Raw genomic sequence first — 23,474 nt, 5'->3', positions numbered from 1 at the left:
GTTTAAGACACTGCTGCTGCTTTTAGCTGCAACTGCTGATAACTGCCACACATGTATCACAAACTGCAAAAACATCCACATGTTTTAAGCTAAGATATCTCATGGACTACAGCTATACATGTGATACACCAAGCACTCAATCCTAAAATACATTTTTCTACTACACTGTCATATGTTCAGATACATGTAACACTTAGCAGTGTGATGTCTGCCTTCACTCTTTTCCTAGAGCTATCTTTGCCCAGCCTAATAGGAGAGGGCATTCCTCTTGGGTAGGGAAACTGCTTTGAACAAGGCCATCATGCCAAAATCAATCGAGTTTCCCATTAATAGTACAATAAAGGACAACACATTTTGTTCAGACCTACACAAGACTTTTTTCAGGTTGCACACTAGCTTTGATGCTGTGGTAGCTACTGCAGTTGTTGCTTCTGGCAATGTTGTTGTAAACCAAAGTGCATGTGCACCATCCCTCTGTCTTGTGTCGAAAGAGTGCTTTCTAACTTCTACTGCCAGGAACTCCTTTGAACACATGGCACGGAAACTAATACAGAGTTCCCCACATTCACTGGCACCTAGATGAAAACAATTTCCCACCCTCACTGTTTCACTGAAACCCAACGAGCCCAACTATTTTGTCTCACCACTACACGTCCGATATGAGTGCATCTGATGGTATGCAGTGATGCAAAGAAGGTAGCTCACTGGATATGAACTGTGATCCTGACTGTTGCTTCTACTTTAAGCATACAGTATGTCTAATGTACCATAAAAAACAGTGTATAAAATGTACATTTAACGCAATTTTTGAAAAGTGGGGTGTGTGTTATACACCAGTAAAATACAGAGAAAAGTTGGATCTGTATATGAATACAGGTATGTAAAAGGCCGCCCACACTAAGAACAATAACTATAACAATAAGTATAACTGGAAACATAATGATATGAGCATCCACACTTATGAACTATAATGTCCTAAAAACAGCGGTATTTAAGCATGCGCTGCACGCTCCAGTTGTTTTGGCAGCTAATGAAAATAAATAGACTATTAATGGCCCATTAATGCTGTATTTTGGAGTATTTCAGACACAATTAGCTGTGATATTTCAGTATTTACAGACCAAACTGATGTTGAGGCGTGATGTGCAAAAGCATGATTCGGGTGCAGCAGTCTATTTGCGCACAGAGAAAGCTCTGATGAAGAGTTTTTGGGACTTGAGTAAGCACACAGGTATACACTGTATTGAATATGTAAAGTTACTGTGTTCTTTTAAAAGGTTTAATTGAAAGTCACAGCCTAACCCGAACACAGTCAGACTTAATATACCGGTCCAGTTCAGTTAAGCAAATCATTATCGGACCATTAATCATTAACCCAACACACTGTTTCAGGTGTAATGTGTGTTTTGATTGTGTTTTAAATAAAAGTACATGTAGAATGTTTGAGTGTAAACAAATGTGTTTATAAATGAATAACTACTGGTTCTTTAAGCAATGATATACTAATTATTAATATTATCATCACCATCATCATTATTATTATTATTATTATTATTATTATTATTATTATTATTATTATTATTATTATTATTATTATTATTATTATTATTATTATTATCATCATTATTATCATCATTATTATTGTTATTACAAATACATATTGTGTTTGAATTAGAAAAAAAAGTTTGTTTGACAGAAATGATGCATTTTGTTCATGTGACATACACTACTAATAAAAGACATGGCACTCGAAGAACATTTTGGTTACAGCCTAGAGTGAAATGCAAACAAAATGTAGTGTTGGGTTGTTCATGCCCAGCTGCACCAGTTTACTACTGACAAAACTGGAAGCCTAAAACATTCTGCCAATGTCATCACTTTGTGAGTTGCATGCAAGTTCATATTGTGTGTCCACAATTTGCATTCATCCCTAGAAGTGAACTGGACAGTGTATCAGAAAAGAGCCATAATGAAAAAATATGTTGTATTTACCATTTCTAGTACAAGAAAGAACACCAACAAAAAATGTTTCAGACTGATACAAGACTAGCTTTGATGCTGTAACAGCTACTGTAGCTGTTGCTTCCGGCAATGTTGTTGTAAACCGAAGTGCATATGCACCAACCCAGGGTTCTGAGTGGGATCTGCCTAGTACTGAAAGAGTGCTTCTTAATTCTACTGCCATACAGGAACTCAGAAAATAATCCTACATTATTGAAAATAATTATTATTGTTCTCTTCCATTGACTGCGGAACTATGAATCACTTTTATAGTATACTCTGTGACGCACACTTTTTTTTTTTTTTTTTTTTTACTGGTGTATTTCTCTTTATCTTGTGTATTTGTGTAAAATTAACTTTATTTTAGGTAAAAGATGTTGTATCCAAATTGTTATATAGCTTAATAAAATAAAACAAAATGTAATACGGACTGATCTGTTCATTTTAATTGTTCTTTAAGATTTATTGAAATGTGGTGATATCTGGGAATATAGAGACCCAGAAGCAGTGTTGTTGGTGTAAAAAGCTTCACTTCAGACTAAAGTGACAACTACAATTGTTACATTTTATCTGTAAAACCAATATTTATCTTCCAAAAGGAATTATATCATACGGCAACATTAAAGCCAGCCGTTTATTACCAAAGGTTGCTATCAGCGGAGATGACTGGCTGGTCTCACCCTGTCAGCGGCTCCTTACATGATCTCTGATAATGTAGGAGCAAATTTTAAAACAAGTGTTATTTTGATATTTTCTGAAAACATATTAAAACTTAATAAAGTGACATATACAGTAGACACCTGACACCTCATATAGCAACAATTGCAACAGCTTTTAGCCTGGCTCAAAATCTCCATCATCACTGCCAGTTGGTGCAAAATGCCGTTCGGAATACTTTGCTATCCCTAGTCCACACACATCAGCTCCTAATGTATCCTCAATATATGGTCTGTACTTGGCTGGATGTGGACTTTGAATTGGTACAGTACTTGGGTTGCTACTGATCATGTTTCACAAGTACAGACAACAACGCTAATTAAGAATTCCCATGACCAACCATGCTTTTGGGACTGTAAGGAGCTCCAGTTAATTCCTGTAATGTGTTTTATATGCTAATGTAATGTGTTGTATACATTACTGCAATGTGTTGAAGTATGGTTGTTTTTTAGGTTCTCTCAGGCTATAGTCAGTATGTTTCTCTTTATATTTAGATTTCATACCAAAACTGGTAACAGAGGGTACATTAAAGAAGCGTTGATGTACAGTATGTGTAGATTACTGATGATAGTAAAATGTTATAGGTGTAATAGAATAACATGAGTTGAAAATAGATTATTTTAGTGGTAATAGTGGTCAGGTTCTTAATTATTTGACCTCATTTGTGAAAATGGAGATACAATAAATGGATATGGTAGATGTTAATACATTCTGCATGGACCGCCCTGCCTGACAACAACAACAAACACTTCTCTTTCATCATTTCTCCTGTTTAACATTGTTGTCTTGTTGTTTCCTCTGCCATACAGGACCTGCATCATCTCCTTAATAAATATAAATAGTTGAGAGTGCACTAGAAAAAAAAGCTTATTTTTCTCTCCTTTTCACGATTATCAACATATTGTGAATTGCCTTGGAAAAATAAATTGCCTGTAAAGGCTAAAGTGAAGTATTCTCTATTGGACATGATGTATCTTAATGTCCTTGTAGATACAATACATTTTAAAAGGTGAATGAGTGTGTGTGTGTGTGTGTGTGTGTGTGTGTGTGTGTGTGTGTGTGTGTGTGTGTGTGTGTGTGTGTGTGTGTGTGTTTGAAATTACCAATGGGGCTTCACACCAGATACACTAAAACCATGGAATTAAAGTGTGTAGAAAGCTAGGGTACACAAGAATGGTTAAGTGAGCTCCATTCCCCGTGAGCCCTTATGATAGTGCTAGGTTAATTTTGGTACTTTGGGCTTAGCAAACAAACAATACGGGCTGAGCCAGTGACACTTAAGCTTTGACCTGATGTGACTGAGGAGAGTCTCTGACAGCACGTTTGAACTTAACTGCTTGCAGACATATTTCATGGCCTCCCGGAACTCTCTTTATCTCCTTTTCTTTGTTCCATTTTGAGGAGAAAAAAGAGATTAAACCAAATAGAAATGCTTTGAGCCATAATGTTTATTTCATATTTATGTGTCTTTCTCTTTGTCTTCCCCACTAACCTCATCCTGTGAAATGGAGATATATTATTTGGCCAATATGCAAATATGCAAAGCAATCATTTGACTTAATTATCAATAATGCCCATCCATTTTATCACTGGTTATGAATAGAAGACATACATACAATATGTGAACACTACAGTATTCTTTCTTCTCTCTCCTTAGTTTGCTGTTGCCTCATTTCTCACTTCTGTCAAAAGCAGCTAGCAAAATATTTCATTCTGACATTTGTTTTTCCCCAGACTCCAAGTCCACACAGGCTTCTCATTTGGAGTTCAATGTCAGCTAAAGCTCTGGTGCCTTTATTTTACCCTTTTCATCTCCCTTATCTGCCGTTCCTCCCTTATCAGTTGAGAGTGTGTTCACAGTGTCTCATAAGCAGTGGATGCCAACGGCATGCTGCCTCAGTCAACGTATTCCTGGTGGTCTCACACGGCCCTGTAAGAGAAGATGACCCCATACTCAGCATTCTGATTTTGGTCTGGATGCAAGGTCATGCTTGTTTATGTATTTATGAAGGCTTTTTGTGAAAGTGTGTATGTATATGCAAGTGTTTGTTTTTTGTGATGTAAATGTTTACTTATTTCTTAACTCCAACCTTGCTTTTATTTCCTAAATCCTGTCCATTGAATAAATTGCTTTCACAGCAGCACCAACATGACTTGAACTCCGGACCCATGTTTTCATTTTTCATGGATGTCACCACAGTCTGAAAATAACCTACAAATCGAATGATTTGCAGTGTAAACAGACCAATAAAAAATAAAAAATCCTAACATTCTGAAAGGCTCTTTATTATGATCATTTTACATCTAATGTAAAGACCACGAGTAGTGAATACCTGAACAGGATTTTTCTGAAGTGTCCACTCCAGATATAATACAATCTATCATACCTTTTCCTCTTTCCACATCTTGCAGTCACAGGCCCTCATGGGACCTCATCGGTGAGCAGTGAGCTAATAAAAACCAAGAGAGGTGAGAAATACTGCCATTTGCTCTGTGATGGACATGTACTCAGTGTCCTTATTAAGGGTCCACTCTGATGACAGGAAAGCATCAGTAGTCAGACAAAACACAAAAAGGGTTGGCATTGAAAGCCTACTCCACCGGTTTAGCATTAAACTCCTGTAACATTTTCAGGCTCACAATGGATGGATGAATTTTTAACCTAGAAGACAGAAACTGAACTCTTTTAACTTTTTAACTGATACCTAAAAATATGAATTGGTAATGCCCTCCTTTATTGGCAAATCCAAATTAACATTTTGTCACATCTATTCACGTATGTCTGCCAATCATTTCTGGTGAATACCTGCAGGGTTGCTGCTTATATGAAGCACTCTAACTTGGTTTTATAAAATGACTTTTCCACAGCACCATTACTGAGGTAGATCTAGCTAATGAAACAGAATCTAAAATAATGTGTATCCAACTCTATCTCAATATTCAACTCCATCTCAATCAATTGTTTGTGTATCTTGCAGTTGTGACAATAACCTCTACTACAGGTTTTGCCAAGAGACCCTTCCGTTTTTTAATTCTTAATTTTATTTTGTTTTTTAAATCTAGTAAGACTGGTGAAATATGTCCTTAATAATGACAGCAATAATATAAATTAATTCACCAAAAATATATTCCTGTGAAATTATTGTCAGTGCCACGGACAAATCAGTGTAATTTGTCTGAAATACTGACACTACTAATGCTACTATTACTTGCTGCTACAACTTCTTCTAGTACGATAATATCAATTATTATGAATGATGATTCGGCATGACATAACTCATCAGCAGAGGAAATAGCAATAGATTGTTGTGTGTGTGTGTGTGTGTGTGTGTGTGTGTGTGTGTGTGTGTGTGTGTGTGTGTGTGTGTGTGTTATTTGCAGAATTATAGGTTTCTAAAAATATATTATTTGGTACCACAGCTAAATATGATACAATGCCTGCATCTAAAGCTTGTACCTTCGCAGAAAATGATACCTAGCACCAGGAAGAGCAACAGTTGTTCTGTCAGCAAAAAATACCCTGAAGGACTAGCTACTTCAAAAAGCCAAATGAACAAGTCTAGGCCGGCTTCCACCAAATCGCTGATACAGCCTATGGGAATTACTGTCTGTCAGAAACTGAAACCTTTGACCATGCTCTCTGTCCATAAATAGTGTTTGACCCTCATTTCTCTTAGGCTCAAGAAGATATTTCCCCTCTACTGAAAGCCAGTGAGACACAAGGCAACATATCCAGGCTCTTCAACAAAGCCCTTTGCCCTGAGGCAGGTGGTGATACAGCTTACAATGCAGCATGGAGGATGGATTATAGAGCTCTGAATCCACACACATATATGGTAGTAGCAGACTTCGTAGATGTCATGACACAATTCAGGCTAAGACACCAGGGTATTGACTAAGAACATATACATGTCGCCTTTATACTTAAACCAGACTTTTCATTTTTTGTTTAGTATTAAAGATGTCACTGCATTAGAGGTAACATTGATTGTTTGTTCAACCAGCTTAAAACAACAACAAATCAGTCAGCACACTTTGGTCCAGTAGAATATTTCAACAACTATAGGATGGATTACTAGACATTTTCGTGCAGACACTCATCATCCCAGGGGACGAATCCTAATCATTTTAGCACCATGTGCAGATCAAGGTTTCACTTGTCCAAAGAAATATCTCAACATCTTTGTATGGTTCCAAAATGATTAATCACAATGACTATGGTGATCCCTTTACTTTCTCCCTCATGAGATTGACCTTTTTGGTTTTAAGTGAAATCTCTCGACAACTATCAATTGAATTTCCATGAGATTTAGTACAGACATCCACGTTCCTCTTAGGATGCATTTGACCAACTTTGGAATTCCCCATCAGGTCAAACATTTTTATATTCTGGTTTATGAACATATACCTGAAAAACAATTACATCCTTATATTTAATGTTTAGTGCTAATTACAAAACTTTAGCATGGTAACACATTAAATGTGATAAACATTGCAAACATTGTACCTGCTAAAGATAAGCATGCTTACATTGTCATTGTGATGTTAACATATGTAGCTTACTGCTATATCTACAGTACAGCCTTACACAGCTGCTAGCACGGCTGTAGGCTATACTCTTGTCCTTCAACCATGGCGGCAATCTATTTCTAAATTTAACCATGACAATGATATTTATCTCACCTCAACCAAGTAGCAAACTAAACCACACCTTACATACCTTTGACAACAAAGCAATGCTCATTATACAGACAGAATAAAAAAAACAAAGAGTAAACAAAACAATAAATGTCTACCCAAAGTGGAAGCAAATGTAGTAGTGTCACGTACGCACCTATTGCCAATGTAATGCCTCCTCTTCCATGTGCATGTTTTATCAGCTGGGAGTCAGTTATGGACTTGTCCCTCTCTTAGCCACCCTGCCAAGCAGTCTAACAACATTCATATTCACAGAGACAGATGTAGCCACAAGAGAAATGATGGGAGCATTTCTGTAGATCTTTGGACCCCACAAACCCCTGCTGTTTTAATTTGGAGCAAATCTGCGGGAAGGAAAGAGACTGCAAGCCCAAGAAATTAAATTCCTGGAGATTTCTTCTTTTTTTTTTTTAAATTGCATTTCCTTTTATTACTCGCTTTCTCACCTTTTCTCTGCCTCTACATCCAACACATGCCAACACATACACCCCCATATGCATTCAGACAAAATGGCCTGCACACATACAGTACTCTAGTTGCATGTCTATTCCCTTGTCTTCTCTCCTCCCCTTCATGGCTTGGGGAGCAAATGAGTGCAGCTGAGATCAATGGAGAGGAGATAGCAGTTCGCCTAGGCTCTGATTCCCACTGTGATTTATTAAATTTGCCATTATTTCAATAGGAGACGTCCAGTGTAGCTGTCTGGGAAAAAAAACAAAAAAAACTTTGACAGCAATGCTTCTAGACATGTGACAGGTACATGAGAAGAGAGTAAGAGGTTAGACAGATACAAAGAAAAAGACAAAAGTGTCGGGGAAGACAAGGGATCCAGGGATGAATGGAGAGTGGCTGAGAGAGAAAGATAGAGCCAGAGAAGCGTCAAGAGGAGATGGGTAAACAATGGATGCCACAGATGTTGAAGGAAGAAGAAAGCAGATAATGTTGGGAATGAGATGCAGATAAGAGAGCCAGGAGGAATTAAAAGCAGAGGATATAGGATCAGAAGCTAAAAATATGAGAAGATGATGATAGGTGGAATAATAATGGGGAGAAGAAAGTGATCACAGAAGAAAAAAGCAGGAATTGGGCAAAAATAAAAGTCAACATGTCATTTCAAGGAGAGAAGAACAAAATAAAAGGAAAACTGAAAAATAACAATTGCCAAATCAGTCACATGGAAATGATGCATATTGATACTGGGAAAATAAAGAGGGTAAAAGTATCTAAATGAACATGTCAGAGCTGGACAAGCATTAAATAGCATGTTTCGCTCTATTTTTAAATTGTACATTAAGATATGGCTATCAGCTGTCATGTCTAAATTAATGACGTTTAATTCCTTAAAATCTGTCACACTGGAACATCATGAAAATATAATGATAATGTTCAAATGTTCTAATAAGTAGTGGGTGCTTAAGTAGGTATGGCATTTGAATTTGGAATTTCCTTTGATATTTCAGATAATATCTAATGTGAATATGAAGATAATGCTTATATATGCAGTAGTAGTAGAAATCAACTGACAGTGGCTGAGTTGGAGGTGAAAAACTATAAGAAGGTTTGAGAGGAGATGAAAAAGATGGATTCCCCCAAAATGGGAGAAATTGCAAGTTTCACCATTTCTCCATAAGAAGAAAGGCAGGGAAACTGCATTTTTGTCAGGGGAGAAAATAATGAAAATATATTGACAAATGAAAACACTTCACATCTGAAGGATGTGTAAAAACTTCCCCCGCTCCGCTCTGCTCCCCTCTCTCTCTCTTCTCTGCAGGATTTGAACATTTACTGTCTCATGCCTTGTCATTCCCAGCCACTGGAAAGCATGTAATGTCCCATCTTTAGTCAGACGCTTTTCCTTTCTGGTAGCTTGCACCTCTACTATATTTTAAGGCCTTTGCTGTCTGCAGAGGAGCAAGAATAATGTGCTATCTATAGCTCGGCTCTTGAACCAGAATAAAATATGGATGTCTCTCCATGCTGTGCCAGCTGAACCTTCTGACCTCTAACTGCTCCCACTGCAGCCCCTAAGTGATAACCACAAATTAGCCCAGGTCAAAAGATTTTAGCCTATACGAATATTTTAAATGCATTTTCCGAGTGCAACATGGTTGAAGACAGTGACTGGAAAATGTATGGGTGAATTATTCTGTCAATTTTTAATATGCAATAATGTCACATCGACGCGTGGTCCGGAACACCTGGAAACATATACTTTAAAGCCTGTGAAAAATACTCTGCTCATGAAGACTTAGGAAGGCAGATCAGTAGCTGGAGGTGGTTAATAAACGGTGATAGCAACGTTCCCAACAATATAAAGTAAAACAGGAATAAACCAGAAGTAAGCACATTTAAATGCAGCAATAGGGGATAAAAAACAAGCCACAATTCACTCAAATCAGACCACATTCAAGTGTAGCAAGGTGGACTCATTAAAACTTAAACATCAGCCTAAAGGATCATGTGTCAGATCTTGTTGCAGTCTATTCCATCTGAGTGGAGCAAAAATATTTAATCTGGTGAAGCAGTGAATCTCCCTAAACTGCAGAGGAGTTAAAATATATATGGTCTGTTTTCCTAAAAGGGCTTTATTAAAGACTGCTAAAGAGAGCAATCAAACAATAAATCAATAAGTATCCAACACAGTCTTGTTTTGAACATGATAAAAAGTTGTTATCCCCTAGCCTGGGGGTAGGAGTTACATGGTTGCCCATGACCTCAAACAGTACAAGAAGTCAAGCACAAGGCACAATTCCTCAATCAGATCTCTTAAATCTGCATGTACTGGGAGTTATGTGGCTTCGTAATCAGTCCAGTGCAATATTTAAAGCTGAAGGGAGCCAAGATCACATACATATTCAAATGCCTGCAAAAACACTTTCTCTCAAACACGTATACTTCTTTTAAGTATGCTAAGGTTTCTGGCCTCACCTTAGATAACAAGGCGGAAATATAGTCGACAAAGCAGCCTGGGGATGCTCGTCAGTTGACCCCGTTCCACAGTACAATACAAATATATATCACATGCAGTTTGGAAATCAGTCAACTTTCTACAACCTTGGTAAAAACTTCTGGAACTGAACCTGAATGCCATTTTCTTAAAATGTTAAGATTTGGAGTGGAGAGTTTAGACAGAGTATGAAAATCAATCACCATACTAATACTCTAATTGAAACTGCAGTGTGTGTATGGCCAGCAACCTACTATTACAGGGCATGGAGTATCCTGGAGACACCGATAATTTATAAATGAATCATATTTTAAGTACTGTGGATACTGTAAGTCGGTCTTTTCAAAAAAATTATTATAATAATAATAATATTATATATTATTTTAATTGTATAGTGCCTTTTCAGGTGGAGGTAACCAAAAGAGGTGTACTGTGATCTGTAGTTTCTTATAATAATAGTATAATATAATAAGAAACTATACATATTATGTAGTAATGTATGTTTGTGTGGTTTCTGGCTAATATTTATTGTATTTTTTGTTGTGTCACCCGACCTTTCTACCCTTAATACTATTGATTGTTTGAATGTGATATCTTCTTTAATTATAATTCATTATTAATGACACTTTATGATTCATCTGAGTTTTTGTTTTCTTTTATGTTTAACCTCACAGGGAGACTCTTGTGTATGGGTTCATGGTGTTAAACGTTTGACACATCCCAAATAAATGATAAGAATTATTTCCAGATCTTGCAGTAGTGATAGTGGGAAATTTCCTGCACATGTAGTAGCGGAAATGAAGCAGAAAAGACATTATGCAAATATAATTATGATAGGGTGCCAATTTATCATACCCCAAGATGATTCATCACACCCAGAAACAATTCAGTTCATTTAATACGCTGCAAGCAACAGTTTTTTTTTTTTTTACAATTGCATATTGAGCGAAGGCAGGCTGAGGAAAACAGCTGCAGTTCTGATTTGTCTCCTCAACGACCCAAAAAAATGGAAGATGGTGGATCATACAGAGTCCCATGTTTTACACAATATTTAAAAGCAGAAACATATAACACAGACTAGTAGCTGATGTCACTTTTGGTATTGAGGGGTGGATGTTTTCTAGCATCGCTGTGGGCCAAGATGAATGAGATATCCTTTCAGGCACTCAACCATGTAACATTTAAATTGTGTTGCTTTATAACAGTCTGTAGCCCTGTAGATTCATGATGGCATAATCATTCACCAACATCTACATGTGTGTGTTAGTGGGTTATAGTTTTAATATCTGAATTTCACTCTATGAATGTTTATTTTTGATGGGTAAAAAACAACTTTTAATATCATGTGTAAATACAAGGGTTGTTGCTTGTTTTCCAGGCCTTATGTTTTGGACACTATAATTATGAACTTGTGGTCCTTATTTGTTTATTTTTATTAGATTTTTTTTTTTTTTTACTGCCTTTTCTTCTTTAGCTTTTTCTGTTTGCTTCCCTGAAGTAACTGCATTTGAAAGTTCAAAGACACTGTCCATGCTAACATGAATTAGTTGTGTAATAACTTTAATGAACTGAGACTTTGAAATACTGGGAGCACAAACATAGTGGAATATATTGACCATTACATGTGGGTGAGCAGCCCAAACCACATTTCAAAAGAACCTCATAAAGATGGCTCATGAGTTGGCATGTTATCGATTCACATATATTGAGCGGGCTTGGCCTTGGTGCTCACATACCCATTTCTAGCATGTCTTGCTTTTTTTTCTCTATGTGCTTCTGACAAAGGACTCATGTTGGTTCAGATAACCAAGGTTTCATTTCTCAATGAGTTACTGATAGAGATTTTAATTATGCAGCCCATACATCAATGGAGAGAGTAGACAGGAGTCCATGATGTCTTACATTGAAAGGGTTTATTTTCTTGGCCAAGGAGAAATGAATGAATGATCAGTACATCAGTTATGTTCTGATGCTCCCTTCAATTCTGAAGTTTCTGTCCTCCGGGGATAAACTTTAAACCACACAGATAATGCCACAGGTTGAGCCATGCCCAAATATGGGCAGATCCAACACATCTACAATATACATAATTTAGTCTACTGGTCTATAGACAAAACATTGCTCAGACCTCACTCTGGACCTTTGTCCTACATCCAACACTATATCAAACCTCTGACTCCAGTTACCTTTACCCCATTCAGGGAAACAGTCAAAGACATATCTGACCTTGGCTGCTATAGCAACACTATCAGAATGCCTCCTGTTTTCCCCAAAAGGAGCAGACGCACTGCTTACCAATATCTCAAGGGGAGACAGTGTCTAAACCCAACATTTGGTGTGGCCTTGCTATGACCGCAAAGCCTAGTTTGACCCAGTGCATATTAGTTATGGAAAATTCCCTAGCAGTTACTATACCTGGACTTACTGGCTGCCAATCTATTTGCTTTTAAATTATTCAATTATTTTCTTCTCTAAATGATCTCATTGTCTGCTGTGCTGTGCTGTGCTTGGAGCAGTTTGCTCATTTTGTGCTCTTTTGAAACTTCCTGCAAACCACAACGCACTAGAGACAGCACAAGCTATGACTGATGAAACTGACACTGGATGGTTTTACACTGGAGTGGGTAAGAAAGACTAGATTTGTATGTTGTGCTACTTTAAAAATGTCAATTCAGTCCACATTTATTGGATGAATTGCCTTACTTTATATTTTCAGATAAAGCCTATATATTTAATCTTAATAATTCAATAATATTTATTCAAACTCAAACTTAAATATACAGCATGTATTTTCAAATCTTCTTATCCACCTTACAAAATTGGCCTCACTGATGACACACAGCTGCTTCCCATGAATAGGGTAACAGAAAGAATGGCAAGACTTTGCAATTAATTCCCACCTTATCCTGGGATAGGATGACAAGCCCGATTTAGTATTAATCAAAACATTACCCTGAGCTAGCTTGAGTGTGCCAAGCTGGCAGCCATTTCTCATCAATGATGTCACATTAGCGATCTAAAGCTTGACACTGGATTATTACTCTCAAGCCTTGAGTTCAATTAGAGCTCAGTAAACACTTGATGAGCTTGTTAATGACAGTGATTGTGTGGACAATTAAACAATACTATTTTTCTTCTTTTTTACTTCTTTTTGGATGCTGCTTGATTTCTCTTGAGAGTAAACCTCCCTTAATGGACACATGTAGGCAAACACAGTAGAGATCATTAATATAACACAAATCCACATAATGTTTTTTATCCAGACTTTCTTCAACATACTTGAGCACTGAAAATACATTAATCACTGCCATGACCTTATTCTCAACATGGACTTCAGGTACCACTAGGTAAATTGTTGCTCTAGTTTAGTTGATGGTGGTTAAGTTATAATATTTGTCCAACTGGTTCCCATAAAGAGGCAGAGAGAAACAATTAACTTTAGTTCTTGGAGTCTACAGGGAAATATGTGTTTCTTGTTTAGCTTGTGTGGAGAGGCTCCTTGGAGGGTGGGGGGTGGAGAAGGGTAGTGGTGTTGTAGGGGATTTAAAAATCCACTACACAAGCTAGAAATCTTTCCAAACTGCATGTCTCTCTCTTTTTTTTCTATTTTTAGGCAATAGTACTCAAACGTTTGTTTTGTCAAAGTTGTAAAATCTAAACTCTTACAGCAGATTCTCAGTGGGTTACATAAGGTACCCGAGGCTTCATCTTTGTTTACAATATGAAATAAACACCCAGTAATTGCATTCAGCGCTCTTAACAAACAACTTAATATAACTGAAAAGAAAAAAAAATGGCACAACAGGAACGCCTTTGGGATATTAAAATGCTTCACAATAGCAGAGAGTGAAATTTCCTGGCCAAGCTTGTTTCATTAGCTACAGTAGTGTGCTAATGAACAAACCCTAAAGCTAAAAACAAACAACAACAAAAAAACCCCAAAACAAACAAACAATCACAATGATGTCATAATATCTTTGGTCATTTGTTGGCTCAATTAGTTCAAGTAAAAAAGCAATTATTTGGGTGCACAACCTCTGATAGTTACCAGTTAACCTTTACATAGTAACATTCTAAAGTTGAATTACTCCTACAGAATGTAATGATATACTTCAGTTTTTCAGACTTTTCAGCATTTAAAATTGCTTCCAAAATACATTGTGATCAGCAGGCACCAGGCAGTACATTCTCACTTGATTATAAGTTGATTAAAAGTGCAACAGACTGCAGTGACCTTCTGTCCATAGTGCAGATACTGTGCTCTTATCACATAGAGCTTTACGTTCATTTTGTTCTTTCAGTTATCACAGCATAATGTGACCTTGAATTCTGCTGCCTCTATCATTTCTTACTGTATAAATAAGTGAGAAACACTAATGTCAGCAGGAGGAGAAAAAAGGCATTATTGTCAGTAGTGATAGGGAAACTTAGGCGGCTCAAGGCACTGTGCTGCCTCCCCCTGCTCCCCCTTCAGGAGTGTATGGTAGACAGGGTTGAAGAAAGTCATCTACATGAGAATTAGATGGAGTGATTGTTATTATTGTGAGGACCAGTTTAATGGCCCCAGCCAAGACTAGCAATAGTGTGAAGTGCTAGCCCAATCATGTCTGAAGTAGTTCTTCAGCTATATGGACTTGTATTATGTTTGGTTGCACTATTAGAAAATAATATTCTCTGAATCAAGCTATTATAATTTTTCAACACAGTCTCTCTATAAAAACCTTAATATAACCCAAAACACTTGTTAAGTCCCTAAAAGCCTAGATTTGAAAAAATAAAAACAATAAAAATACAAAAGTTGGCCAATGAATATGTTTCTAGATTCATATTGTCCAAATAAGAAACTCTCCAACAATTACCTAGTCACATGGTGACACAGAAGAAATGTGTATGCTTTCACAGTTGACAGTAATGAACCACATGTAATCTTTTTTGCCTTTTGTCCTCCAGAGGCCTGGAGCCATTTTTTTTCCCAGAGGAGGATGTTGTTGACCATCCAGAACAATACATTAGCAGCATTAGCTGTATATCAACTTCTGTTATTAGCTCTGGTCCCTGCTCCACTCCATGAAAGGAAAGCAATGTAAGATGTAAGATGTTTGTCATGAAAATGTTGCAAAAAAAAAAAAAATAATAATAATAATAATTACAATTTCCAGTGCTACCTATGAGCAACCAGAATTTGGTGAATTGGTTAGATTTTATATTTAATTTGAACATATCCTAACATAGGAAGCAACACTAATATAAGCTACAGTAAATGCAAAAAATGCTATTTTTGTTATTACACACAATGGAGAATTTAGTTATTTTCTGTGGTTGTATGCTAACATTGTAGCTTAAATGAAAATGAAAATAGTAGCATGTGTATTAGAAGCTACACTTCTAATGCATTTTGTACTATCTGAAAACAGGAGCAGGATTTCTGGTGAGTATTAATTTGATAAGATAAAAGCAAGAATACATTACTCAAGGCCTGCAAGGATAGACAGCATATTATTAAAAGAAAATGTTTCATAGCTGCAAGACAAAAAGAACAAAAAAGATCATTTTGACTCTCTTACAGAAAGTGGTAGCTACCTGCATATTCAGAGTTTTTCACAGCAGGTTTTGACCTGCAGTTGAGATGTCTCTTTTTTTCATTGTCTATATATTCACAGCATTACAATTTGCATCTTACAGACAAAAATGTTCAGGCTGCAGCTGTGTCAGCTCCTTTATATCTGCTTTGTTCACATTAGAAATACTAAAATAGCTTATTATAATTAGAGCATTTATTACATTATTGTTGGTATATTTTAAACCTGAACTGGATATCCAAAAAGTGCTACTTCTGTAGAACAGTCCAAGCAGAAAAGAAAACAATATTACACAATGTGGTGGTAAGAGGGAGCATTCACAGAAAGATAGTAAGAGTGGCATCTATTGATGAAAAAATAGACATTGGAACTGGGTTGAAGAAGATGAGGCATTATTACCAACTACAGTATATAAAAAAAATATTTTTGTGATGCAAGAATGTGCAGTGTCCATGGTGCCAATCTGAGTTGGTAGATGTTAGTAATAGCACAAATGGTTGTTAGAAGCATAGTGGTGGCTACTGTAAGTGTTTCATCAATGTGAACTTAATGAAACATTGTGTTGAGACCAAGAAGGACTAGGATTAAGTGGTTGCCAGAATCTGCTACCTTGCAGAAGTTTGCTCTCAGCAGTGAGAAAAGCAGTCTTGATATGAAACAGCTGCTGTTCAATATTCACTTTATCTAAAATATGAATAAAAAGTGATGTGCAAATGCTAAGTTACAGAATTGTTCTTGTGTAATGTTTGAATAATTGCTTATTTGAAGAAGTAGGATACAGTACTAGTTGCACAGGGGTGTAAATCTGTATGATAACATGCAGGACAACTCTATAAATACCTCTAGACCTCTACAAAGAGCTTGTGAGACTTTTCTACATAACTGCCTCAATATCTCAGAGCTGCATTTAAACTGTATGCCTCCAAGCACAATATGTATGATTTCCACATCTGACAACACCGATTGGGTTAACTGCAACAGTGGAAGATGGAACTGGCTGCTGTGCACAGTGAACTGAGAAAAAGAGGTACAGTATTTGTGATGATGGCAGTCTGATGGTGGTAGTCGCTCCCTGAGTACTCATCACACAACAAGAATTCCAGTGTGCTGCTAAGGTTTTTCTGCACCTCATTTACACTGTCCATATTACCCAATGCATCCCCAAAGCCATGGGAATATTGCCTGAATAATGAAATTGACAGGACTCATTTGTTTGGTTGTAACAAAAGCCAATGCCATGCACAACCTTGTGTGAAGCATTGCCATAATCCCTGGGGATAATGCTATTGAGTTCAGCTGAATGGGGTTATCTATCAGTAACAACAGACAGATAAAGGATGGCTGGTATTTGGAGACTTTTGGGATGCCAAACAGCATAGAACAGGTGTGACAGGAGTTAATCGCCCCTGTATTCAAATGTCACTTCTTTATGGAGAGTACAGATGGGGAGGCAGGAACATCAAAGTAAATGGTGTGTGTGTGCTATCTTTTGGAAAATACCAGATTGTTCATGAAGTAGATTGAAGGATGTGTCAAGAACTGTATTTGGAAAAAATCTGACAGTTTGTCACAAAGATTACTACAGTTTTATACAGAGTACAAAGAATCCACATCAAAAGCCAGAGGTCAGTGAAGCCCATACTGTACTGAGGCGTCCAGTCCATTGAATTCACATCCGCTCCAACCTCTCTTTGGCCATCACCGTCTTCAGGACCAGCTGTCCTGCAAGCAGTGGCCGGCCAAACTGTCTTCACTGAGATGACTAATTTGACTGGACAAAACAACTTTTCAAGTGGGCTCCAAGAGGAGCATAAAGGAAGAAAGTGGCATTGCCTTTAGTGAGCTCATAGAAATGCTGGGGTTCCTGATAAATCATTATATAAATCATTAATAAGTTCAAAAAAGTACAAGTACATAAACATTATATAAGATATTTTTTTGAATGGCTATCTATAGAGATTACAATTCAATAAACATGCCAGAAAAGAAGCGAGAGAAGAACAAAAAAAATGTTGAGGGTTCCTGTGGTGATGTGCGTCACACATTTGGGTCTTTGTGTATTTGTGAATAGAGACATTTGATAGACCAGAAGCGTAGGCCTATTTGTTCCCTGAAGTTGGTGAGTGACAAATGTCTAGTATTCTTTAAAAAAAAAAATGAAATAAAAAATGTTTGTGGATTGCCCGTAACAGTCTCAGTGCAATACCCTGCCTACATCATATTTGACCTTGGAAGTAGTTGTAAAGGTATGAAGGAATGGAGCTGGAGCACCTAAGCATCTTTGTAAAGAGCATTGATGTGGCATTTCATTCAGGACCAGAACTCCCTGCCTTAGAGCAGTGGTTCTCAACGGGGGGGGGGTGCAGGACCAGAGGGGGAAAAAATCACGAAAGATCACGGACTCACTGACAGAGAGAGATGCAGCAGATTCCCCCCATGTCGAAATGCAAGCGGTTGGACTATTATAACACACAAACAAATCAACCACACAGTTTCATTTCAAACGTCGACGTCAGTGCTACTATAAGCATAGTGTTGCCAACTCTTTTTTTCAAAAGCGACTAGCAGCAAATCTAGCGACTTTTTCTGGAGTTATTGGAGAGTTTTCTGATGTTTTGGAGACTCTGACATGAAAGCAGCGGGTGCTGAGTCCCAAAGCATTCACAGGTGGTCAGGTTCACAGTAGCCTCGCGCAGCAGCCCCAGCTGCAGTCAGAGCAGAGAGGAGACCCACACCACTCCACGTCCAGACTCAAAAATGACTGCACTCAAAATGAAATACCGCAATCGTGCACAAATCGAGGATGATTTGAGGCTATGTTTATCAAATATTGCGCCAAGAATACAGGATCTATGCAAGGCAACGCAGGCTCAGGTCTCACATTCACATCGTCTACCTGCAAACTTCGGTAAAAAAAAATGCAGATGATATGCCTACTATTAGGCCTAGTAATAACAATAATAATACTACTAATAATAACAATAATAAAGCCTAATGGAGGAGGGGGGCCCCAACTGCATTGAACCAGCTTTGGGGGCCAGCTTGCAAAAGGTTGAGATACCCTGCCTTAGAGCAACATTATACTGCTATAATCGCTGTAAGCTTCAGGGTCTTCCCACTGAATGTTCCCTTCTGAGGCAAATTGCAGCTAGCATAAACTAGCATTATTAACATTACTATTAGCTGTTGCTATTAGCCTATATGTGGGATTAAGATCTTTATATTTTGGAGGTAAAACAGCTTGAAACAAAAAAAGTATTTATTGCTACATTTTATGCTTGGCATTTGAAGTAAATTTTGTAAAAAGGGAACTTGGTATGCAGCAGAGAAGAAAGTGACCATTTCTTCCAATTGCACATGTTGCAGATGGTGTCACTCTAAATGAAATATGTCCCTCAACATTAGAACACATGCATTGAGTGGCCTATTGTTAGTCAATATATGGTTGGTTGACGTATTAGAGTGTGTGTGTGTGTGTGGGTGTTACACCTTGCTGCTTACAACCAGTTTGCTTGGCTCTCTTCTCAGTGCTATTCAGGCCCAATGGCCTTATTTTTGTCTTTTGTAAAAATTGCAGACATTCACTGATCAGGAAAAGGGACATGGTTGTACAGTAAGACCCTTGACCTCTCTGCCCTCTGTCTCACTTATCTTTCCCCAGTGTCTAATCAAAATATTCTGCTTTTTCAGATGCAGAAATGAACCTCTCTCCCCTCAACTTGTTGCAAAAGGTTGCATTTCCTTTAAAAATAAGCTTAGCTTGATTTAAAAAAATTTTGCACTGACGTGAGGATAAATCACAAGAGCAGACTATTAACGCTATGGTAGTGTAAGAATGAAATAGTGGGTCAGCAGACTAAATATTATGGGTCCATTAAATCTAGGTTTATCCTGATTATAATGGGAGAAAAGACAGAACTAAGGATTTTCTGAAGAATTTGAGAAGATAATTCAGAGTTTGGTATGACATCCACATAGTGACTGGTTGCATATTTGTGTGAGAATATCAAAGAATTACACAGATTGAGAGAAATGAAAGTGATCTTTAAGGCTAAATGTGATATAATCAAGCCTCACATTTTTATCATGGTTTATGTGCGAGTTAGATTTTTAGAATCATTATCAGCTACTGTCTGGGTCAGGGAATGCAACACAGTTTTAACCTTCAACCATTCAAATAATGTGAATGTGAATAATAAGAAACTTCACTTACAATAATTTATTTCCATTGTTAAATGCAAGTGCAGACTTCCTTTCACTGTCTGAAATCTCTTTGAGCATTGTTCTTAGGATAACATGGGATAATGTTAACTTTCAAAATGTTACCAAAAAATATTATCCCGTTTTCAACATGTTTTAGGTAACTAATAAACAGAGTAAATAGGGTTATGCAGAGTGATAAACACTATAGGAGCAAGAGAGCATTTACACAAACGTCACCAATGCATAATTCAGCATGACATGAATAACTGGGGCTACCTATAACTCTGTCAGCACCCTTCAATTATTCAAGTCCAACTTTGCAAAGTAGCACCCCAGGTTCAACAGGATATGATATCAGATATGCATGCAGAATATCCTGATATTATAGATTCATGGAATAATGTGCTACCACTCCGGACACTGTAGCTCCCTTTAACATGTCTAAAGCCTGTTTTGCTTTGATGAAACCGCCAGCCTGAGTTAATGAATGTGTCCAGAGCATTAGAAGGGTGTATAGACACGCTGAACGGAAATGGGAAACTGCAAGGTGCAATTTTAATGCCACAAAAAACTTTTTTAAAAAGTTCAACAACACTGTAAAGGAAGAAAGATCACTTCTCACTTCTATAGCTGTAAATCCTCACAACCCCAAATGTGTTATCCACCAACACACCTGATTCCAATGACGCCTCTTCTATTAAGAGATGTGAGACATTTCAATCCTTTTTTGTCAATAAAGTCAGTCAAATCATGCCATCTCTGTTTATTCTACCACATAGTGACGTGCATCAGACTTTTAATTCATTTTATGTAGTATCCCATTCAGATCTACTGAGGATGATTAATGGCATGAAATCTTCCCCCTCTCCTTTAAACATTTTACCCTTTTTAAGATTTTTTCAATAGGTTTCCGCCTTTTTATCTTCAGATATGCTAGAAATATTTAAGAGCCTTTATCTTCAGAGGTTATTACTCCAAATTTTTAATCAGCTGTTGACCAGTACAGAAAAAAAATCAAAGCTTGACACTGACAATCTTAATCATTTTAGACCTTTATCTAAATTATCCTTTCTTGCCAAAGTACTACAGAAAGTAGTATTCTCAGCTCAAGTCTTGCATGAATGACCACTCATCTTTGAAAAGTTGCAGTCCAGTTTTCAAATTCATCATAGCACAAAAACTCTACTTCTACATTTTTTTAATGACATTAGGATGAATTGTTTTGGTATTATTAGACCTCTCTGCTGTTCTTGATACAGTTCATAATGGCATATTAATTGATCATCTAGAAAACAGGGTAGGCATGACTAGGACTGCTCAGTACTTGATTGACTGAACCTTCTCTGTATCAATTGGGGATGTCTCCTATAGCTACACAAATATCAGCTGCGGCGTTACTTAAGGGTTGATTATTGGCCCTTTACTGTTCTCCTTCTGCAAGTTTCTACTGGGTCAAGTTATATGCAGCTCCATGTCTTTCCATTATCATGCTGATGATACGCAAATCTATTTGTCCATAAATTGTTCAGACCTTTCCTCAGTTACCTCCCTCACACCCTGTCTTGCAGACATAAGGTCCTGGATGTCGAGTAACTTCCTAATACTGAATAATGAAAAAACTGTAGAGATGGTGTTTGGACCCACAGCCCACAGGGATTGTGTACATTTTAGCAATATCACCAAATCAGCTATCAGTCAATTCAGGATTGCCAAGATCAGATCATTTATTTGATTCAGCAATGCACAGACTCTCTTTCAAGTGTTTGTCTCCAGCCATCTAGATTACTGTAACTCATTATTTGCTGGACTGCCCCAGAAATCTATCAACTGCCTCCAGCTTGTACAAAACACTGCAGCTAAAGCTCTTACAAGAATTGTAAAATATAAGCACTTTTCCCCTATTCTCGCCTCATTGCACTGGTTACCTGTAAAGTTCAGACTTGACTTTAAAATGTTATTGCTTGTTTTTAAATTGCTGAATGGCCCTGCCATACATCATCAACCTTGTCATCCCTTACACCCCTACTCATACTCTCAGATCTGCAGACCGGCTGTTGCTCTTGGTCCCCAAGGCAAAGCTTGAGACAGAGGGTAGTAGGGCATTTACTGTGAGGGCTGTGGAATAACCTTACATTGACAATATATTTTGGTGTCAACTTTTAAAATACATTTTCAAACTATTTTTATGAAGTGGTTTTAATGGTTTTGTTTGTTTTATGCATTTGCATTGAAATTATTCTAATTGTTATGGCACTGTGTATTTTCTGTTTTTATGTCTGTGAAGCACTTTGTAACCTTGTTTCTGAAAAATGCTATATACATAAAGTTTATTTATTTCTATTATTATTATTATTATTATTATTATTATTATTATTATTATTATTATTAGTAGTAGTAGTAGTAGTAGTAGTAGTAGTAGTAGTAGAAACAAATGTGTCTACATGAGCTGTTATTATTATGGTTTTTTTTTAAACTCTTCTACAGACATTTTTTTGAAAAGTAGCTTTGTCCACGTTTAAAGTGCAGACCCCTGACTATGTTTAGCGATCCAAACCAGTGGCCTCTGTCACTTGACCTCCACACATTACATTAAATTACCTGACAATGCATTACATTACTGCCTGACACACTGATTCAGAGTTTATGGCTATGGCAGCTGAGAAGGAGTAGTGGGAGTGAAAGTGTGTGGTTTCACAGTAGATGTGGAAATACAGTTCATAGTTAATATGACTCATTGAATACGGGTATCATTATCAGAGTGAAGTAATGACATGATTCACACAAAACAGCTTATTTTTGACAAAATATAAGCAGTACATGCTGTGCTATCAAGAGCATGGGTGGGCTGGCCGGAGCCAAAGTGAACTGTCCAGGCTGAGCCATCTGGGGATCTGGCACTGAGAGCCTTGACGGATGTACAAATCATGCTTGCAAAAGCAGGACAGCCACCACTGAGCACAACAGATTTTATATGAGCACTCATTTTTTTGTATGTTGCTCGTAGTTGCATGATAGAGACAATAATTGTGTTGTTACAGGATTGGTTCACATTTGTATTAAAATAATATTCCAGTGCCCAAATGAACAATGAAATAGGTTTTGCTCACTTTAACATTCCTCCAACTAATGCTGTCCATTAAAAGATTCCCTCCAAATGTGCTTACAATGTAAGTGGTGAGGGACAAAATCCTCCAGAGTCCTTTTCTGTGCAAAAATCTGAGGCTAATATGAGAATTCAGCAGCCAGAGTCAGTCAAATCAAATGGATATATTCCAAAGTTACAGTCTTTTTAGTATAAAATTCCCTTTTGCCAGACAGTGGTCCCCTGT

General features: G+C 37.2%; 1 protein-coding gene across 2 annotated transcripts in view; it reads right to left on the bottom strand.

Annotated features, from left to right (window-relative positions):
• LOC133995312 (astrotactin-2-like) overlaps positions 1-23,474 on the bottom strand; it is a 287,008-nt gene that overhangs the window by 176,034 nt on the left and 87,500 nt on the right. The window lies entirely within an intron of this gene.

This window comes from Scomber scombrus, chromosome 15 (assembly GCF_963691925.1).
Source record: "Scomber scombrus chromosome 15, fScoSco1.1, whole genome shotgun sequence".
NCBI lineage: Eukaryota > Metazoa > Chordata > Actinopteri > Scombriformes > Scombridae > Scomber > Scomber scombrus.
Note: the sequence above shows the minus strand (reverse complement) of the source record. Positions and strands in the feature narration are given on the sequence as shown.